Here is a 16,641-nt window from a genome sequence, read left to right on the forward strand (position 1 = left end):
AAATCGCTAAGGACACTAAAGATAACCACAAAGCCTTCTTCAGCTATATTAGAAATCTGGGCGGAAACCCTCAGATATGCTCACAGTAAGTTCACAACAACAAAAAATACACTGAACCCACAGATATTGCCAACATTCTGGATGACAGGTTCAGTGCAAATTTCTCCCCTCCCTCACCCCCAAAAGAAGAAATACTTATCCCAGCTGAATGTAATCTCCCTGTCATCTCAGATGTCCAAGTGAGAGCCGCCCTCAGCAAAGCTAAAAACACAACATCAATGGGACCTGACGGTATCCCGGGTTGCGTGCTACGTGAACTCCAAGAGGAGCTAAATCCGCACATAAAAATGCTATTTAACCTTAGCCTTACTACAGGATATGTACCTGAACACTGGCGTACAGCAACAGTGGTCCCACTCCCCAAAGGGGGTACCTCTACAGACCCTGGCAACTACAGCCCCATAAGCTTAACCAGCCTGGTTTGCAAAGTTATGGAAAGAATCATTATGGAACTCATAAACAGAGACATTGGGGACCTACAGACACTTGACCCCACCCAGTTCGGCTTTGTAAAGGGCAGATCCTGCCTTTTGAACCTGGTTGAATTTTTTGAAACAGTCACTAGAGCCATTGATGAGGGCAAAGCAGTCCATACAGCCTACCTGGACTTGGCTAAGGCCTTCGACACAATACCCCACTCAGGCATAATAGATAAGCTCAACAGCTTAAACGTAAACCCTTATGTCACTAGATGGGTTGCAAACTGGCTAAAGGACAGAACCCATAAAGTTAAAATCACTGGAGCAATGTCAGACTCAAAGCCAGTCACAACTGGTGTCCCACAGGGTTCTGTCCTGGGACCCCTCTTGTTCGGCATTTATTTCTCAGATGTTAAAGCAAACATGGGAGGGTTGTGGCTGACAAAGTTCACAGATGACTGCAAACTAGGCACCATAGTCGATACACCAGCGGACACATACATCCTACAAAAAGGCCTCACAGAAACGGACAACTGGTGCCGGAGTCATGGCCTTAAACTAAATGCCAAAAAATGTATAGTCATCCCCTTTGGGAAGAACAAAGTACCCACAAATTATCACATAGACAGCAACCCACTGAGTACAGAAAAAGTAATCAGAGACCTAGGGACCCAAGTTGACAGCGACCTCTCATTTGACACCCACGTTGCCAAAGTGGTTAGAAAAACATTCTACCTTGCACACCTTATCATGAAGGGATTCACATCCAGATCCAAGGATGTCATTGTACCCCTATACTCCTCCCTCATCAGACCCATGATTGAGTACAATGCCCCATTTGGTATGTACCTCACCCGGCATTTGCAACAGCTGGAGAGACCACAAAAGTACCTCACCAAGAGGATCAAGGTTCTCCAACATATGTCTTATTCTGCCAGACTAAAGAAACTCCAGCTCTATTCAGTAGCATACCGCCTGCTCAGAGGTGATCTCTGCCTGACGTACAAGGCCATGTCCAATCAGGAACTGATGGACATGCTCCACCTCAAAAAATCCAAATCCATCAGAACCACGAGAGCTAAAGACTTAAACCTCGGCACAAGTATGAATAGGACATGCTAGAGGGCAGGGGTGTAGCTAGGATTTTCAAATTTGTACTGACAGCTCTCAAACTGCTACCCACCTCCCCAGCCAAGCTACGGCCATTCTCGTAATTCACGGTTCGCTCTTTTAGTGTTGATGAAGAGGCATTCACTGTAATGCCTCTTCAGTAATATAATATAAATTCTCAAACTCGGTTCCTTGAATTGAAAATTAACCTGAAATGTCAGTTCTTTGAAAAATGCAGCATGGTAGTTGGGGTAGAGACTTTATGCTTTTGTTTTCTGTAACTAAGGTACAGGTTTTGAGCTTGAGTAAATTACTAACCACCTGCTACCACTAACTAGGATGTTTCATTCACACACACACCCCTACCTACCTCTTAGTGCAAGAAATATGGACAAAGCCTAAAATAAACAGGGACAGATATTAAATAATGTTCTCGTGAACTTAGAAAGTTGCTAGAATAACAGGATTTGTGCTAGTATGAATTTTTCTAAAGGACATGAAGTCTGAAGCTCAAATGTCTGTCATTATTTAGCAACTTCAGCCTTCAATGATTTTCTAGAAAATCACAAAATTTATGAGGAACAGACAAAAAATATGGGGCAAAAATCTGGACATTCTGCAAAATGTGGACAGTTGAGAGGTATGCTACCTACCACACACACACACACACACACACACACACACACACAACTTCTCAACCTCTTACAGCAACAGACTCATAAATAAAACTGAGGCAAAGGCCCAAAAATAAGGACTTTTTTTAAATATTGCTCTTATAAACTTAGAAAGATAATAGAATAGTAGGAGGTCTTGCATCAGTACGAATTTTCTGAAAGATATGAAATCTGAAACCAGTGGCGGCTGGTGACTTCAAATCAAAGTGGGGCTGCAGCAGCCAGCTGAATGGGTGGGGTCAAGGGGAAGGGGTGTGGCCAACCAGAAAGGGGAGGAGCTATGCCCCAAACCACAAAAACTAACTTTAATTAAATACACTGCCCTGGGTGGCAAACCATCATTATGAGAGTCCAATCAAGACAAAAATAAGTGTAGAAGAATAAAAATATTTCAATGCATTGGCTGCATGACAGCTTACTTAATATCTAGATGGAAACAAAAGGTTGTGAGGCATGAAAAAATAAATTACTTTTTAAATACATTACTGGAATGCCAGTCAAAATCAAGTACAAGCAAAACCAGAAGCACTCAACTCAAACCACTTCTCCTTGCACTGCAGTTCTAATTATAATTTATATTCAGCTTTATTAAAGTGCCAAGTAACATGCTGAAAGTAGAAATCTCTGTGATGCCCCCACTTGTAAAAATGTTTCTTATCCAAAAAGACCTGCTGCCTGACAACTATCTACTTGTTTCATGGGGAAAACATGTAAGTAAAAAATGAAAAGCAAACAAGAAATAAGCTCAAGATACATTGCTTAAAGGATTACTGTACAGGTTATGGACCACACATGATTGGCATTCTGTTTAGTTTACGGGTAAAGTCTGTAGAGATGACTGGAAGTCTCCAACAAGTGTAATGAGCTTTTAAAATAATGGAATCCTGTCCTTTAATACCCAAGGCTTATACATTATCTAGTCAAGTATTCTCTGCATGGCAACAACAGAAAGGCTTTCAATGTTGGCAATTCTTTAACAGTATGCTTATTAAAGCTTACTTGCATCTTATGATCTCAGACAAGCTTACATTATGGTCATTAAAGCATTGCTACTTAAACACAGAGCAACAGGCACTTTGAGTAATAAGCATAAATCAACAGTACAAAATATGACAGAAACCAGACCTTTCTGCAAAATCAAGGACAGATGAAAAGCCACTGTAGTACTTGTGTCTACCTTGGATGGGGGGGGGAGACACACTGCACATTTACACTGCATAACTACTCCTTGCCTTGCTTGGACACATCCAGAGTCAGTACATGGTGGAGTGGGGTGCAACAAGTATGTCACAATTTGAAATGTCTCTGGCTGACTGTGATGGCCCTGACACATGTGTCATACCTCTCAACCTCAGAGCAAGAAATCTGGACAAAGCCATACACAGAAGTGGGACAAATGCCCACAAATAAGGACAATTTTAAAATATTGCTCTAATAAACTTAGAAAGATAATAGAATAGGTCTTGCATTAGTATGACTTTTCTGAAGGGTATACAATCTGAAACTCAAATGTCTGCCATTATTTTCTAACTTCAGTCTTTAGTGATTTGTCACTAATTTGCCAAAAAACACAATTTTATGAAAAATGGACCAAATGTGATGCAAAAATATAAAATAGCCACACAATACAGCTGGGAACCTGTCAAAGAAGGGACACTTTAATATTAGTACTGCTAACTTGAGCAGCTGACAAAATAAAAGAATCTACATGCATTTCAAGTAATCTATAACTTTGATTATTACAGTTATTTCTTAATTGTAAATCCTCCATGTTTTCTTCCAAAATTGCTATTTTGCGGAGGGATTATTAGGGGGAAGAGCAACATTTTAAGCCAAAATCGGAGACAGTTGAGAGGTTGGCTATGCCTAATTCTATAAAGCAATTTATTTGCATGTACCTCTCAACCTGTTAATGCAGTAAATCTGAACAAGGCCAAATATACTGGGGGAACATATAAACAGTACTAAAAATTGCTCATATAAATTGAGACAGTTGATAGAATAACAGTTCTTACTTTAGCATGCATTTTTCTGAAGGTTATGAAGTCTGAAACTCAGTGTATCATTATTTAGTGACTTAATTTCTAAATGATTTGCCAGAAAACTACAAATTTTATGAAGAACAAACCAAAAATAAGAAGCAAAAATCTGTTCATTCTTTGAAAATCTGGACAGTTGGGAGGTATAGTTCAGCTGGGCCTGTCTGAGTTTGCTGCCCTTCCCCCCTGACAAAATCACGGTTGAATGGAGCCTCTGCAGCCATTCCTATGAACCAATACTTGGCTATTTCACTCCATTTACCATAAACCCTAATGTGCATACTGATTTACTTGTATGATGAGTTGGACTTCATTTGAAAGTTTTATTTTATATTTTACAGCACAAACACTAAGTCATCAACTAAACAAAGCAATGCAGTCTCACAATGAAAACTTAGCATTAAAACTTCTCTGCTCTTGAAACTCACATTCATTGAAACAGCATTGAAACCCACATTCAAAGAAAATACATTTTGCCAGTGGCAGATAAAGATTAATTTTGGGCTGTTTTCAAATCATAGGCCCCTTGCATATGAAACATACATGTGCTCTTTGATACACCTTCCTCATTGTACTAAATTATATTCCTTGTACAATATATTACAGTTGTTAGAGGGCGTTTTAAATTTGTTTTGAACATTTTTCCAGTAAACAATGAAACAAAATGCATGCACCCATAATGACAAAACTGCCCAGTTCAGAACATTTATCATAAAAGTCTACTCAGACTTCCGCAGTCCACCATTATCAGTAAATATGCACAATTCTACAGTCCACCATTATCAGTAAATATGCACAATTCTAAAGTCCATTATCAGTAAATATGCACAATTCTACAGTCCATTATCAGTAAATATGCACTATCTCTGAAGAAGTAAAAGTCATCTAAATAATTCCACATTAAAGAAATCTGTAACTAATGAAGAGGTTGCTGCTAGCAAACACCTTTATATTTCATGGTTTCATCGGAAAATAAAGTGCCTGTTGCCCCTCAGGAATATATTGCCTATATTACATTAAAAAAATGATAAGCTAGTAATATTGCAAGAGGAAATGGATGGCAAACTGATAACGAACTCACAATTAGTATCTTCACCAAGAAAAACATTCTCAGTACAGCAGCATCCACCCCTTGTGGGAGTAGAACCCACAGCCTTCTGCATCAAAGACAAGTACACAACTTGTTGTGCTATTAACAAGGGAAATTTACTTCACTTAAGCAGCACTAAACTTCTGTTCCCCTGCAGCTCTCAGCTCCTTGTAAAATCTACTCAATACTCAACTTTGCAGCACAAGAAAACTAGAAAAAGCCAAAATGTATTGGGGGGAGTCAAAAGCCCAAAAACCAGGGACACAAACATTGCTTGTATAATCTTGGAAAGTTGCTAGAACCATACATTTTACTGCCAAGCTCCCTGTGCAAAACAGAGCAACATACCACTACGCCAAATCAGCTGCTTTGTAAAAGAGGAAGACTGAAACTTAAATGGCTATCATTTAGCGAATTCAGTTCTCACCATAGCTGTCAACCTCTTAGTACAAAACACTTTGACAAACCCAGTAATGAGGGAATACAGCCCTCAAACATTCAATGAATTCAGTTCTTGCCATAGCTGTCAACCTTAGCACAAAAGACCTGGACGAAGCCAATAATGAGGGAATGCAGTCCCAAAAATAGGGGCAAATTTCAAATATTCATCTTATAAACTTAGAAAATTGCTAGAATAAAAGGTTGTGTTATGGTTGTGTTACTATGTATTTTCTGAAGAACATGAAGTCTGAAATTCAAATTCCTGTCAATTTTACTGCTGACAGAATAAAAACAATTTTCAGCAGAGACCCAGGGAGAAATACTGCAGACACGTCTTTGTAAAATGACAGGGCACCAGAGCAAATCCACACAAACACAGGGAGGAGATGCAGACTGCACACAGAAGGCACCCCAGCCAAGAATTAAACCAGAAAACCTATAGCTGTGAGACAACAATACTACCACTGCACCGTCAAATATGCAAGGACTTAAACATTCAGAAACCTGAAGTCTGAAATTCAAATGCCTGTCAATTTTATTTAACATTTGTTAATCAGGACAGTCTGACTTGGAACAAAAAAAAAATTCAGCAGAGGCCCAGGAAGAAATAATGCAGACATGTCTTTGTAACATGGGAGGACAAAAAAGCAAACCCACACAAACATAGGGAGAAGATAAAGACCCCACAAAGAAGGCACCCCAGCCAAGAAGCAAACTTGAAAACCTGCAGCTGTGAGGCAACAATGCTACAACTGCCCCATCAAATATCAAGCATTACAATATTTACAAACCACAGATATTATGAGGAACAGATCAGATCAAACATGAGGCAAAAATCTGCAGTTTTTTTTTCACAAATGGTGGTGGGTAGGGAATTAAGGTCTTTAAAACCTACATACCAGGTACAGGATTCAAGCCTGAGGTATTCCCTATCACACACACAAACACCTGTAGTAGCAAACCACAAAAACTAAATATACTGCATTGGGTGCCAAACAGTTGTCATGAGAGTCCAATCAAGACAAAATGAAGTGTAGAAGAATAAAAATATTTCAATGCATTGGCTGCATGACAGCTTAATATCTAGATGGAAACAAAAAAGGTTGTGAGGCATGAAGAAATAAATTGCTTTTTTTTTAAATACATTAATGGAATGACAGTCAAAATCAAGTATAAGAAAAACAAGCAGCACTCAACTCAAACCACTTCTTGCACTGCAGTTCTAATTATAATTTATATTCAGCTTTATTAAAGTAACAAGTAACATGCTGAAAATAGAAATCTCTGATGCCCCCACTTGTAAAAATGTTCCTTATCCAAAAAAAGACCTGCTGCCTGACAACTACTTGTTTCATGGGGAAAACATGATCAAAGTAAAAAATGAAAAGCAAACAAGAAATAAGCTCAAGATACATTGCTTAAAAGGATTACTGTACAGGTTATAGACCACACAATTGGCATTCGGTTTATGGTTAAAGCCTGCAGAGATGACTGTAAGTCTTCAAGTGTAATGAGACTCTTAAAATAATGTAATTCTGTCCTTTATTACAAATACTGGCATATGCATTTCAATACCCAAGGCTTATACATTATCTAGTTAAGTATTCTCTACATGGCAACAGAAAGGCTTTCAATGTTGGCAATTCTTTAACAGTATGCTTATTAAAGCTTACTTGCATCTTGCAATCTCAGCCAAGCTTACCTGATGGTCATTAAAGTATTGCTACTTAAACACAGAGCAACATGCACTTTGAGTAATAAGCATAAATCAACAGTACAAAAAATATGACAGAAACCAGACCATTCTGCAAAAATCAAGGACAGATGAAAAGCAACTCTAGTACTTGTGTCTACCTTGGATGGGTGGGATTCTCTGCACATTTACACTGCATAACTACTCCTTGCCTTGCTTCGACACACCCAGAGTCACTACATGGGGGAGTGGGGTGTAACAAGTATGTCACAGTCTGAAATGTCTCTGGCTGACTTGTGATGGCCCTGACACATTTGTCATACCTCTCAACCTCAGAGCAAGAAATCTGGACAAAGCCATACAAAGATATGGGACAAAGGCCCAAAAATAAGGACAATTTTTAAAATATCGCTCTTATAACCTTAGAAAGCTAATAGAGGTCTTGCATTAGTATGAATTTTCTGAATGGTATGAAATCGGAAACTCAAATGTCTGTCATTATTTTCTAACTTCAGTCTTTAATTATTTGTCACTAATTTGCCAAAAAAACACAATTTTATGAAAAATGGACCAAAAATGTGATGTAAAAATATAAAATAGCAACACAATACAGCTGGGAACCTGTCAAAGAAGGGACACTTTAATATTAGTACTGCTAACTTGAGCAGCTGACAAAATAAAATAATCTACATGCATTTCTGAAATAAAAGTAATCTGATTATTACAGTTATTTCTTAATTATAAACCCCTCCATGTTTTCTTCCAAAATTGCTATTTTGCGGAGGGATCATTAGGGGAAGAGCAACATTTTGAGTCAAAATCAGGGACAGTTCAGAGGTTTGGCTATGCCTAATTCTATAAAGCAATTTATTTGCATGTACCTCTCAACCTGTTAATCCAATAAATCTGGACAAGGCCAGATATATTGGGGGAACAAACAGTACTAAAAATTGCTCTTGTATAAACTGGGACATAAATCTGGACAAGGCCAAATATAGTGGGGAGAACATCTAAGCAGTACTAAGAAATGCAGTTCTATAAGCTGGGCCAGTTGATAGAACAGGTCTTACTTTAGCATGCATTTTTCTGAAGGTTATGAAGTCTGAAACTAGGTGTGTCATTATTTAGTGACTTAATTCCTAAATGATTTGCCAGAAAACCACAAAATTTATGAGGAACAAATCAAAAATAAGAAGCAAAAATCTATTCATTCTTTGAAAATCTGGACAGTTGGGAGGTATGGTTCAGCTGGGGCTGTCTAAGTTTGCCGCCCTTCCCTCACAAAACCCTGGTCGAATGGAGCCTCCTGCAGCCATTCCAATGATCCATTACTTTGCTATTTCACTCCATTTACCATAAACACTAATGTGCATACTGATTTACTTCTATGATGATTTGAACTTCATTTGAAAGTTTTTTTTTTGCATTTTACAGCACAAACACTAAGACATCTGCTAAACAAACTTGGCATTAAACCTTCTCTGCCCTTGAAACTCACATTCACTGAAACAACATTAAAATCCACATTCAAAGAAAATACATTTTACTCGTGGCAGATAAAAATTAATTCTGGGCTGTTTTCAAATCATAGGCCCCTTGCATATGAAACATACATGTGCTCTTTGATACACCTTCCTATTGCTTTGAAGATTTTTCCAGTAAACAATGAAACAAAACTGTCCAATTCAGAACATTTCCATCATAAAAGTCTACTCAAACTTCTACAGTCCACTATTATCAGTAAATATGCACAATTCTACAGTCCACCATTATCAGTAAATATGCACAATCTCTGAAGTAGTAAAAAAGTCATCTAAATAATTCCACGTTAAATAAATCTGTAATGAAGAGGTTGGCGCTAGCAATCACCTTTATATTTCATGGTTTCATCGAACAATAAAGTGTCTGATGCCCCTGTGGAATAAATTGCCTAAATTACATTAAAAATAAGCTAGTAATATTGCAATAGGAAATGGATGGCAAACTGATAACAGGCTCATACTTAGTATCTTAACTTTCAGTACGGCAGCATTCACCCCTTATGGGAGCAGAACCAACAACCTTCTGCATCAAAAGCAAGCACACAGCTTGTTGTGCTATTAGCACTAAACTTCTCTTCCTCTGCAGCTCTCAGCTCCTTGTAAAATCTACACAATATTCAACTGCATCTTAACTTCGCAGCACAAGAAGTCTGGAAAAAGCCAAATTTAGTGGGGTGGGTCAAAAGGGCAAAAACCAGGGACACATTAAACATTGCTTGTATAATCTTGGAAAGCTGCTAGAATAAAATGCTGTGTTACCACGGTACCACCATACATTTTACTGCCAAAGTCCCTGTGCAAAAAAGAGTCAGAACAACATACCACTATGCCAAATCACCTGTTTTGTGAAAGAAAAATGCTGTGTTACCACTGTACATTTTACAGACAAAGTCCCTGTGCAAAACAGTCAAGAGCAACATACCACTACACCAAATCAGCTGTTTTGTGAACGAGAGGAAAACTGAAACTTAAATGGCTATCATTTAATAAATTCAGTTCTCACCATAGCTGTCAACCTCTTAGCACAAAACACCTGGACAAACCCAGTAATGAGGGAATACAGCCCTCAAACATATTCAGTGAATTCAGTTCTTGCCATAGCTGTCAACCTTAGCACAAAAAACCTGGACAAAGCCACTAAGAGGGTATTACAATCCCAAAAATAAGGAAAAATTTCAAATAGTCATCTTATAAACTTAAAAAATTGCTATAATAAAAGGTTGTGTTACTATATATTTATTGCTAGAATAAAAAGTTGTTTTACTATGTATTTTCTGAAGACTATGAAGTATGAAATTCAAAATGCCCGTCAATTTTACTTCTGATGGAACAAAAACAATTTTCAGCAGAGGCCCAGGGAGAAATACTGTAGACACGTCTTTGTAAAATGGCAGGATACCAGAGCAAATCCACACAAACACAGAGATAAGATGGAGACTCCACAAAGAAAGCACCACAGCCAAGAATCAAACCACAAACCCTGTAGCTATGAGGCAACAATACTGCCACTGCACCATCAAATATGGAAGAAATTAAACATTCAGAAACCTGAAGTCTGAAATTCAAATGCCTGTCAATTTTATTTAACATTTGTTAATCAGGACAGTCTGACTTGGAACAAAAAAACAATTTTCAGCAGAGGCCGAGGAAGAAATAATGCAGACATGTCTTTGTAACATGGGAGGACACAAAAGCAAACCCACACAAACACAGGGAGAAGATACAGACGCCACAAAGAAGGAACCCCAGCCAAGAATCAAACCTGAGAACCTACAGCTGTGAGGCAACAATGCTACCAGTGCACCATCAAATAAAAGCAAGCCCACACCAACACAGGGAGAAGATAACAGACCCCACAAAGAAGGAACCCCAGCCAAGAATCAAACCTGAGAACCTGCAGCTGTGAGGCAACAATGCTACTACTACACCATCAAATATCAAGCATTGAAATATTTACAAACCACAGATATTATGAGGAACAGATCAGATCAAATATGAGGCAAAAATCTGCAATATTTTTACAAATGCTGGTGGGTAGGGAACTCAAGTCTTTAACACCTGCATACAGGGTACAGGGTTCAAGCCTGAGGTATTCCCTACCACACCACCATGAGCACCTAGGGCATTTTCACACACACACACACCTAACCAGTCTAGCATAACACTTCCCTAACCAGTCAGCATAATCACACACACACTTCCCTAACCACAGTCCAGCATACATTCAAATAGTAATAATTAACACACGCACACTACAAAGCCTCAGTCCAGTATACATTCAAACAGTAATAAAATAATTAGCACACTTACCTGTCCTGGCTGTCCATTTTCCATAATGTACATCCAAATGCCCGCGCAATAATCCAAAGACCCGCGAGATCCAAACCTTATAATCCAAAGACCCGCGAGATCCAAACCCTTCCCGACGATGTGAGACTGACTGCTGGTGTTGTAGTCCGGCCCCGACGCTTTCCCAGCGAGTCTGTGCACTTTGAAAGTGCACAGACATCTCCTCATGTTTCCCTGCCAGGACTGCCGGACTACCTGGAGCATGCGCAGTAGACTCACAGTAGTCTGGACTCCTCATGTTTCCCTACCAGGACTGCCGGACTGCCTGGAGCATGCGCAGTAGACTCACAGTAGTCTGGACTACTGCGCATGCGCGAAGTCCACGAATTTTAAAACTTTTTTTTTCTTTTTTCTTTTTTTTTTAATTTCTTTTTAGTTCTTTTTGTTGAGGGGGCTGCAGTCCGGCAGTCCAATAGCACGGGCCGCCCCTGTCTGAAACTGAAATGTCTGCATTATTTTCTAACTTCAGTCTTTAACAATTTGCCACTAATTTGCCAGAAAACTGCAATTTTATGAAAAACGGACCAAAAATGGGATGCAAAAATATAAAATTGCCAGACAATACAGCTGGGAACCTGTCAAAGGAGGGACACCATTTTAATATGAGCACAGTTAACTTAGAGCAGCTGACAAAATTAGAGAATCTACATGCATTTCTGAAATAAAAGTAATGTATAACTCTGATCATTACAGTTATTTATAAAAGTAAAGTAAACCCTCTATGTTTTCTTCCAAAATTGCTATTTTGTGGAGGGATCATTAGGGGAAGAGCAACATTTTGAGCCAAAATCAGGGACAGTTGAGGTTTGGCTATGCCTAATTGTATAAAGCAATTTATTTGCATGTATCTCTCAACCTGTTAATGCAATAAATCTGGACAAGGCCAAATATATTGAGCGAACATATAAACAGTACTAAAAATTGCTCTTGTATAAACTGGGACAGTTGATAGAACAGGTCTTATTTTAGCATGCATTTTTCTGAAGGGTATAAAGTCTGAAACTAGTGTGTCATTATTTAGTGACTTAATTCCTAAATCATTTGCCAGAAAACCACAAATTGAGGAACAAACCAAAAATAAGCAAAAAATCTATTCATTCTTTGAAAATATGGACAGTTGGGAGGTATAGTTCAGCTGAGGCTGTCTAAGTTTGCCGCCCTTCCCCCTCACAAAACCATGGTCGAATGGAGCCTCCCCCTGCAGCCATTCCAATGATCCATTACTTTGCTATTTCACTCCATTTACCATAAACACTAATGTGCATACTGATTTACTTCTATGATGATTTGAACTTCATTTGAAAGTTTTATTTTGCATTTTACAGCACAAACACTAAGACATCTGCTAAACAAACTTGGCATTAAAACTTCTTTGCCCTTGAAACTCACGTTCATTGAAACAACATTAAAACCCACATTCAAAGGAAAATGCATTTTACCCGTGGCAGATAAAAATTAATTCTGGGCTGCTTTTAAATCATAGGCCCCTTGCATATGAAACATGCATGTGCTCTTTGATACACCTTCCTATTGCTTTGAACATTTTTCCAGTAAACAATGAAACAAAACTGCCCAATTCAGAACATTTCCATCATAAAAGTCTAGTCAAACTTCTACAGTCCACCATTATCAGTAAATAATATGCACAATCTCTGAAGTAGTAAAAAAAGTCATCTAAATAATTCCATGTTAAATAAATCTAACTAATGAAGAGGTTGCTGCTAGCAATCACCTTTATATTTCAGGACTTCACCGAAAAATAAAGTGTCTGATGCCCATGAGGAATAAATTGCCTAAATTACATTAATAATAAGCTAGTAATATTGCAATAGGAAATGGATGGCAAACTGATAACAGGCTCATAGTTAGTGTCTTAACTTTCAGTACAGCAGCATTCACTCCTTATGGGAGTAGAACCAACAACCTTCTGCATTAAAAGCAAGTACACAACATTTTGTACTACTAGCAATGTGAGCCGACTTAGCATAATCAGCACTAAACTTCTCTTCCCCTGCAGCTCTCAGCTCCTTGTAAAATCTACGCAATACTCAACTACATCTCAACTTCGCAGCACAAGAAGTCTAGAAAAAGCCAAATTTATTGGGGTGGGTCAAAAGGGCAAAAAACAGGAACACATTAAACATTGCTTGTATAATCTTGGAAAGCTGCTAGAATAAAATGCTGTGTTACCATCATACATTTTACTGCCAAGGTCACTGTGCAAAATAGTCAGAACAACATACCACTATGCCAAATCACCTGCTTTGTGAAAGAGAGGAAGACTGAAACTTAAATGGCTATCATTTAATGAATTCAGTTCTCACCATAGCTGACAACCTCTTAGCACAAAACACCTGGACAAACCGAGTAATGAGGGAATACAGCCCTCAAACATATTCAGTGAATTCAGTTCTTGCCATAGCACAAAAATCCTGGACAAAGCCAATAACAGGGTATTACAGTCCCAAAAATAAGGACAAATTTCAAATAGTCATAAACTTAAAAAATTGCTATAAAAAAGGTTGTGTTAGCATATATTTATTGCTAGAATAAAAAGTTGTTTTACTATGTCACAAACACAGGGATAAGATGCAGACTCCACACAGAAGGCACCCCAGCCAAGAATCAAACCAGAAAACCTATAGCTGTGAGGCAACAATACTGCCACTGCACCATTAAATATATAAGGAAGTAAACATTCAGAAACCTGAAGTCTGAAATTTAAATGCCTGTCAATTTGCTAATCAGGACAGTCTGACTTGGAACAAAAAAAAAAACAATTCTCAGCAGAGGCCCAGGAAAAAATAATGCAGACATGTCTTTGTAACATGGGAGGACACAAAAGCAAACTCACACAAACACAGGGAGAAGATACAGACCCACCCCCACAAAGGCGGCACCCCAGCCAAGAACCAAACCCAAGCACCTACAGCTGTGAGGCATCAATGCTACGTTGCTACCACTGCACCATCAAATTTCAAGCATTGCAATATTTAAAAACCACAGATACGAGGAATAGATCAGATCAAATATGAGGCAAAAATCTGCAATTTTTTTACAAATGGTGGTGGGTAGGGAGTTCAGGTCTTTAACACCTGCATACAAGGTACAGGGTTCAAGCCTGAGGTATTTCCTACCACACCACCATGAGTAATCACCAGTACATCCCACCTGGGGCATTTTCACACACACACAAACCCTCGGTTGCAAGACCCTTTAACCCTTGGTTGCAAGACCCTTCTAAATAAAGTCCTTGCAGTGAGACCAACATAATGCTTGAATCCTCCCGCTCGAAAAGCATTTGAACTGGCTGGAAATACATGCATGGTGAGCTCCATTCTGACTGGCTGCCCTGATGTCATCGTGCAGTAAAGCGTGAAAAATAAATTTAAAAAGCTACCCCCTTCTAAATAAGTTGTACTGAAATCAGTACAGTGTGTATGCCTCCCGATGTCCCTGCTGGAGGGATAGATTCATAACCCAGAGGCTTCCCATGCTCTGGAACAAGATCCCAGTTCATGTTAGGCAGAGCCCCTCACTGACTCTCTTCAAGAGAAATCTTGATGAATGGATGGGAGATAGATTCATAACCCAGAGGCTTCCCATGCTCTGGAACAAGATCCCAGTTCATGTTAGGCAGAGCCCCTCACTGACTCTCTTCAACAGAAATCTTGATGAGTGGATGGGAGATCGTAAGTTTACCCCAGGGGTCACATCTGTGTCACTACTAGACAGAGGCACAGTATTCTAAATATATTCTGTGCATTTTTGTACCATCTCATGGGGTGGCGAAAGCCACATCACTATGGCTAGGCTTACAAATGCCCCTGGGCAGATGGCCTAGTACTAAACTATGAAACTATTTGCACGATATGCAGGTCAGCATGTATGCATGTTGAGGTAAGACATGGTGGCTATTTCCCACTACTGCTGATAACAGGGACAAGCCCTCATGACTGCACTGCCAAAGACAATCCCGACCAGTATAACAATTGTTAGCAGTAAGCCATGTAAATGTATGGTGGTAATATGTGTCACCACCTGAAAGACTGACATGGCATGGCTGTTGGGCTAGATATACAAGCAGTACACAGGGGAAAGTACCCCAGACATACAGTATGTATTGTGTCACTGTGAAATGGTGACACCCTTGGATTTGTACATATAGGTATGCATCACAGTAACAGGACCTGTAGTAGGGGATGCCGGTGATGTCTGCCTGAACACCTGCAGATCACAAAGGAAGTAGGACTGAATCAGCTGATGTACCTGCATATGCCAGCATAACTGTAATCCCCCATGCATAGCTGTGTGTGAGATGCAAGTAGTGTCCATAGCACACATGCACCCAGACACACAAACACCACACACAGGCACCTCTCTGGCAATATCCCTGCTGTGGGGAATGGGTATAGTATGACCCCACCTGTATATGGCAATAGTGGAAGACTGCAGCATGCATTGCAGGTGTCCCATGTAGGTGTGTCCTTAGCTGTAGCACCATGCCAGCATCCACACCACCTTTTCAAGACTGATAGAAGGTATTGGCATGAACAATTATCACATCTACCCTGTCACCACAGGGGAATATACTGTACGGTGGTCTGGAACTGTAGGACTGACAGAATGCAACGGCCTGCCACATTTGGCCTGCATCAACACCTAATGCCCCACAGGTGCCTGCCAAAGGCCCGTGTCTCACACATACTGCCAATGCATGTTATGTCATGCACACCCAAATAACAACATAACACACTCCATTTAAGCCATATGCAAGGCCATGTGGACAAACCACAGTAACATGTCCACCATGTCCAACTGCATGAACTGTGGACCAGTACTAACACATACCTGTGATGTGGTGATACCCTTAGGGAAAATATCAGAGAATGTATGCATAATGTATGGAAGAGGTTAGAATAACAGAGGGATGTGTGGGAGCATGGGCAGCATGGAATGTGCAGGGTCCAACACCAAGCTGAGTGCACACTATCTCTGGCTGCAAACACATAAATGGGTGGCTACACTCCTGCCCGTACACCACAATAGGGTAAATGTTCGGAGCCATGGCCTCTGCCTCTGGCTAACATATGCAAATATGTACAGCTGTGAGGCATTGCACAGCAAGATAAGGCCATACTGCCATGTTTATGGGTGGGCAAGTATGGGATCCTCTGCCAGCACTGTACCAAGGTGCTGAACTGGATACACAAACACAGCACCAA

The sequence above is a fragment of the Protopterus annectens genome, chromosome 6.part0, assembly GCF_019279795.1.
Source record: "Protopterus annectens isolate FY-2018-M chromosome 6.part0, PAN1.0, whole genome shotgun sequence".
Lineage (NCBI taxonomy): Eukaryota > Metazoa > Chordata > Ceratodontiformes > Protopteridae > Protopterus > Protopterus annectens.